Source organism: Microcebus murinus, chromosome 11, assembly GCF_040939455.1.
Source record: "Microcebus murinus isolate Inina chromosome 11, M.murinus_Inina_mat1.0, whole genome shotgun sequence".
In the NCBI taxonomy this organism is placed as follows: domain Eukaryota; kingdom Metazoa; phylum Chordata; class Mammalia; order Primates; family Cheirogaleidae; genus Microcebus; species Microcebus murinus.
In genome coordinates this window covers 28,614,155-28,620,154 of record NC_134114.1, presented here as the reverse complement: position 1 = coordinate 28,620,154, position 6,000 = coordinate 28,614,155, and positions in this window count along the sequence as shown.

Sequence of the window (6,000 nt, the reverse complement as noted above, 5' to 3'; positions counted from 1 at the left end):
TCCGGAAAACAGGTTTCTGCTTAGCAAAGACATAACGTTATTTAGTACATTATTTTAAAGGTAGAGCTAATTTCATATCCCATGTGAATGAAACTCGTATTTACGGTTATAGCCATATACAGGGTGTGTAAGGACGTGCCCTCCTCGTGTCCTCTGCAAAAGGCAGCTCCGGCTGCTTCTGGTGGTGAGCTAACCAACAAAAGGAATGCTGAGAAGGTCTCCCTTCTCCCATTTACTGAGCTCTGGGATGGGGGCTGGGTCCCTGCTGGCTGGAAACAGCAACCAAGGGGGTGCTTGCTTTATGATTCCTACTGCATTTTTGGAAATCTGGATAAAAGCAGGTTTAGCCCAATCTCCCCTGACCTGTTTCTGATAAAGTGATCTTACGCCTCTGGAATTGGGATTTTGAATGTATGTGCCTACCCCATGTCTGGTATTATATTACAACAGCATGAAAATGGAGCCTAGGACTGAGGAGCCGGCCAGCCTCAGAAGCCTTCTTCATTGCCTGCCATGTAATACATGATATGCAAAGCCTCTGACTTCAGCCAGCAGATATTTGGAGACCGTGTTGGCCTTAGCATGGGGACTAAACTAATGTGTGTTTAGGTCAGAAAGCGAATCAGAAAAGCCACTGGAGGGCACGTCACGGAGTGAGAGCCCTATAAATTCATCCCAACTCGCAGCGTCCCCTGGCAAACACTCGGCTTCCCTCACTGGGCCGCTCCGCATCTCTCCTTCTTGGTGCTAGAACTCCAGCCGGCAGCTCCTCTTCTCGCCGCTGCCTTCTGCCCTGCAGAAAAGCTAGAGGGCGAGACACCGGAGCAGGAAGGAAAGCCTTCGACAGGCGCGAGGAAAGCCCAGTGTAGCCCTCCACCCGACAGAGCGCCCTCCCTCCGACCGCGGGGCGCAGGGGCGAAGCCGGGCGCGTGCGCTGCGGTCAAGTTCGGATTGCCCCCTTCGGTTGGTCTGAGCGGAGCTCCGCACATTCCTCCGGATCTACCCAGCGAGGAGAAGGCGCGAGCCCGGCGGCGTCTCCACGCGCTCAGCGCTCTCCCTGCACCCCAGGGAGGGGCGCCTCGCGTCACCCACTTGCACCCTGCGCTCCCACCTCGGAGCTCCAGCGCCTCCTCGCTGCTCTCCTCTCTCTCCTCCACCGCCCGGCCCTGCCGCCGCCTCCGGACCCCTCCCCTCCCAGGGCCCCGCGCGTCCCCTCCCCCACCTCGGCCCCCCAGCCCGGGATCTCGACGACCAGCCTGCGCTCCTGGCGCCCTCATGTCTTCACGGGACTCCCCGCGCCGGTTGACGTGGTGTCTCGTTCGGATCTCCAGGCTAGACCTCAGCTCCCGCGGCATCAGACAGGCCCGTCTTGTGCTCCCAGGCACTGCGCCCCGAGGAGGCGCAGAGCGAGGCAGCCGCCGCTGAGCTTCCCGCGGCGCCCGGGCCAGCGGAGCCCCGGCCGAGAGCGCAGCACTCTCCGCCGTGTCACCCCCCACCCAAGACTGCGGCGGCTGCTCGGACCTCAGCTTCTGGGAATACAGGGGGCCGGCGGGGGAGTTGTCGTTAGCCCTCGTCCTTCTCCCGGCGGCGGAGGCGGCGGGAGCCCTGGTCGCCGCCTCCCGCGCTCGGTCGCTGCCCCGCGCGACCCCAGGATTGCGAACTCCTGCAGCTGACCTGTTGGGCGGGGCTCCGCGCTCCAGCCATCGGCCCGGATGGGTCTCCTGGTTGGGACTTGGGGCACCTGGAGTTAATGTCCACTTGGGGGTCTGCGGAGACCCGATCCGAGGTAAGTGGAAGAGCGGGCCAGGGTGGAGGAGGCGGGTGGCGCCTGCGTTGCCTGCGGGCGCGGCTGGCTGTAGGGAGCCCGGGATAGAGGGACGCGTCTGGCCCCCCAGAACAGGCGGTGAGAGTAGAAAGTGGAAAGACTAGAAGGAGCCGGACTAGAAGCAAAGACTAGAAGGCTCCAGGAGGACAGAGGAGAAAGAGAAGTTGAGAGAGAGAGGGGCTGGCCTTGCGGAGAGGCAGGTTGCCTTTTCCACGTGGGCAAAGAACTTTGGAGCACCTGATGCCCCTGGACTCCGGAATGCCCAAGAGGGGCAATTTCCTTCTCTAGAGGGTGCTCCTGTCAAGTCCCAGAACGGTGGAGGTCTTGGGTCATCTTTGAACCCACGGCCTCTCTGGACGTGAAGCAGCAGAGATGCTATCATTGCCAAGAGTTTAACTTACTGTTGAGCTTGCTTTGGTCTGTTCCAAGGTAAAGTGCAGGCCCGGGAGGGACTGCTGCAAAGGTGTTGAGAATCTAAAAATAGAGGGCTCACCTCCTCCCCAAGCGGTCTTGCAAAGCTACATTCCTCTCTCTTTTCCTAACCTGGTCGCTTGTACTTTCCTAATGCCCTCAACCCCAACTAACCACCCCCATCGAGGTGAGGAGAGGGGATCCTTTTACAGCCCTGGACTCAGGTCTCCGTCTTGAACAGACTCTTGGAACTCCTCAAGGTCTCCACTAAGCCATCTAGGTGATTATTTTAGGAACCTCTTTTCTCCAGTACTCTGTGCCTCCTTCCCAATAACACCCCATCACCACTACCTAGAGGCTAAGTCAGGGATGGTTTGGTGTCCAGCCAGTGCAAAGGAACCCTCATTCGGGGCCGGCAATGGACTTTCGAGGGGTGTCCCCCAGCCTCCTCGCTTGTTTAGGCTGTGGCAGAATCCGCCCGCCCAGCCCATGTGCGCGCCCCAGGGGGCTGCCCAGCCCCGAGCTCACTTCGTTTTTGCTCATTGGCGAGGACAAATGCAACTCCTCCGGCCTCTGCCGCGGGTGTGTTAGAGCGTGCTCTGCTCTTACTCGGTATTTTGAATATACGCTTAAGTATTTCAAGGAAAAGGTGCTGCTTCCAACCGCACGCACACACTTTTTCCTGCAAAGCCGTCAAAGTGGGTGCCCCAGCCTCCCTCCCGGCCCGACCAAGCCCTCACTGCTTTGCTGCTCCTTCGCTTTGACAGGGGGGTGTCGCCTTTCTAACAAGTGGCGAGTGTCGAAACCCGTCGCGTCTTCTAGCCTGCTCCTGCAAGAGATTCGGGTGCTCCCGGCCCTGGAACCCAGCTCTGGGCTCTCCAACACACAGACGCCCCTCCCCAGCTTGCCTTTGAGAGGGGTCCGGCATTCTTTGTCCTTCCTTCATCTTGGGCCCCGCGGCTATGGGAGGTTAGGTGGAGAATACGTCCTCCATCAGTCAAGGACTGTTAAGAAAAGCAATAGATACGATAGCAATTTCTGTCCTTACCCCAAAAGAAAACCTCCGAGTTTATAGCAAGCCCCTCTCCCCGCCCCGCTGCTTCCTTTTTCTCTCCCTGAGACCTGGATCTTGAAGGCAAAGCCCAAACGAACCTCCCAGCCCGCCAGGCACGAGAAGGTGCGGGGGCACTGACGGCGGGAGAGCTCCCTGGCTGCGAAGCTGTCACGGCGGCGCGGGGAAGGGGTGAGGGGGTCTAAGAGCAGGTTGCCAAGAAACCTGCTCAGGTGAAGTGGGAAGAGTAAAGCTAGGGGGGAAGAATGGAGGGGTAGAAGCCTGGAAAGCAAGCATGCTGATAAGAACATCCACAGGTTCCCAGGCTAATTCCGATTTAGGAAGGATTGTAGAGGGAGTGGTTGTTCTCGGGTTTTATACTTAAAATGACAACGCAGCCTCCCGGCCGCGTGGGCGCTGCAGGACTCAGAAGGTTTCTGGTGCCCCCTGGTGCCGGGAACTCGGAAGCGCCCTTCGGCGAGCGGTGGCTTCTGCGGACCCTTCTCCGGTTTTCCCTGGCGTCCTTTCCGCTCCAGGCTTGGGACCCGCATGCAGGCGCCCACGGCGAGCCCCTTTTGCCCTGCAGGGGAGCATTAGTCCTGAACCGAGAGGGGCACCTGCCTGCCAGGCACGAGAAAGGGTGCGGGTCACCTGGCGGAGCCGACTTCGGGAGGAGAGCTTGGTTCCTGCACGTGGCAGCGGGTTAAGCCATTGGCACGAATAGCAACGGCGCATGGTGGCGGGGGAACCCCGTCGGGCAGAAGTAGATGTGTTTGGGGAAAGCGATAAAGAGACTGACTGGGAAGCCGCGGGGTGGGGCCCAGATGGACTCTGAGAAAAACGTCCTAGCAGGCCGCTGCGAGCGCCGAGTCCCCAGAACTACACCCCCTTCCCCCGCCCTGCAAATACCGGGAACCAAAGAGCCGCTCCGACTGGAGCCGGCCCCCGCGGCTCTCGGAGGGAGGAATGCGCCCTCCCCGTCCCGGGGGAGGCGGGGGACCTCTTTGGGGCGCCTGCGGCACCTGGCCGAGGGCGGGAACGGGAGCTGGGAGCCTCCTCTGGCGAGGCGGGGAGTTTTCCACTGTTTCCTCTTTTGCCAGCGTCGCCACATTTCTAATAGAGGATTCCACGTCCAATTAAAAAGCCCTCCGTCAGCCAAGCAGGAAAAAAGGGAAAACCCTTTTAAGACGGAAGGGAAATCTGGTGCTTCTGTCGCTGCCTGCTGGCGGGCCCCGCGATTTGGAATGGCGCATTAGCCCCACGCCTCCCTGCCCCTCTGGACCGCCAGCCATTTCGCACGCACCCGGGAGCTGGCACCGAGGGCGCGGGAGGCCTCGCGTTTGCCCGGTCCCGGCTGCCAAAACGCCTCTCTGTGCTCATTGTGCACCGCCTGGTGCAGTTTTCCTGGGCCTGCGTGTCCGGACCCAGAGCCCTTGTTCTTTCCTGGGTTTGCAAGCCAGCAAGAGGGCAAGAGGCGCTCAGAATGCAAATCGCACAAAGTTCCTAGTCCCTACACACTGGCAAGCCCAACAGCTGCATAGCGAACAAACGGCCGTCCAAGGGACGGAAAATGCATTCGTCTCCGCAGCAGTGGGAGGTGGCGGCCGAATCAAACGCTTCCCGGGGTGGCCTGCCCCAGGACCCGGGCCAGGGTTCTGGGTAGCTATGAGGAGGAGGACCCTGACAGGGAGGTGGGGTTGCCTAGGAACTAATGAAGAGGAAAGGTGGGTGCTGAGAGTCTTGCATTTACCTGGAAACCGCCTTTCCCTTCCCCATGCCTAAACTTCAGGGAGGTTTTCCTAAGAATCCGCTCTCTTTTGGGAGGGGTGGGCGGGGAGTTGAGATAATCAACTGCATCACTCTCGTAGTTTCTGCTTGAGAATGCTCTCCAGCTACTAGTCAGCTGGAGACTGGGACACTGGGATTAGGAAGGGACTGGGCAACACCGCACCCGGAGGTGTCGGATCCCTCCCCATCTCCTCATTGGCTGGAGCTTGCCCCCGAGTTTACACTGCCTTTCTCTCGCGCACCCCCGACTGCTCTCCTTTCTAAGGGCATGAGGACTAAAAAGCCCAAAGGAGCCCGCCCCACCCCCCATCCTGGGCTGAGAAAAGCTGAACTCCACTTTGCACCGTCTCATGGTCTAGGACTCCCAGTGCCCGAAAGGCTCCTCCGAAGCGTCTGGGACTGGGTGCAGTCGTCCAGGCGTGACAGGGGCGCCGGGAGCCAGCGACTCCTCTGGGAGGGGAAGAGATTAGGGCCAGAATCTCGCAAAACTGCAAAAATCAAATTAAGAGAGGGTTTTCGGGTATACCACAGAGGATTAAAATTTTCAAGACAGACGCAATCTTTGCCTAACAGCAATGGTAAAGCATTTATTGAGCGCTTACTTTATGCTCCATTAGACCTTTTCATGCATTATTTAATGCTCATAACTTTAAGAGGTGCAAGTAGTATTAAACCAAGTTAATGCATCAGGAAGTTTAAATAACGCAGATATTCCCATACAGGCCCAAAGTCTCCACGTCCCTGCTAACTTCTTGTTCTGGCAACTAAATACCTATTGCTGTGGGAAGAATGAAGTGTGGGCGGCGGGCGGGGCGAGCGGTGCCGGGGAGCCTGCCCCCTGCCTAGCTGGAAGCAGGGTCGGTTGGGACCAGGGCGGAGAGATGCTTTGCTTGATTTATCCCCGAAGAAAAAGACCATTCCTCGC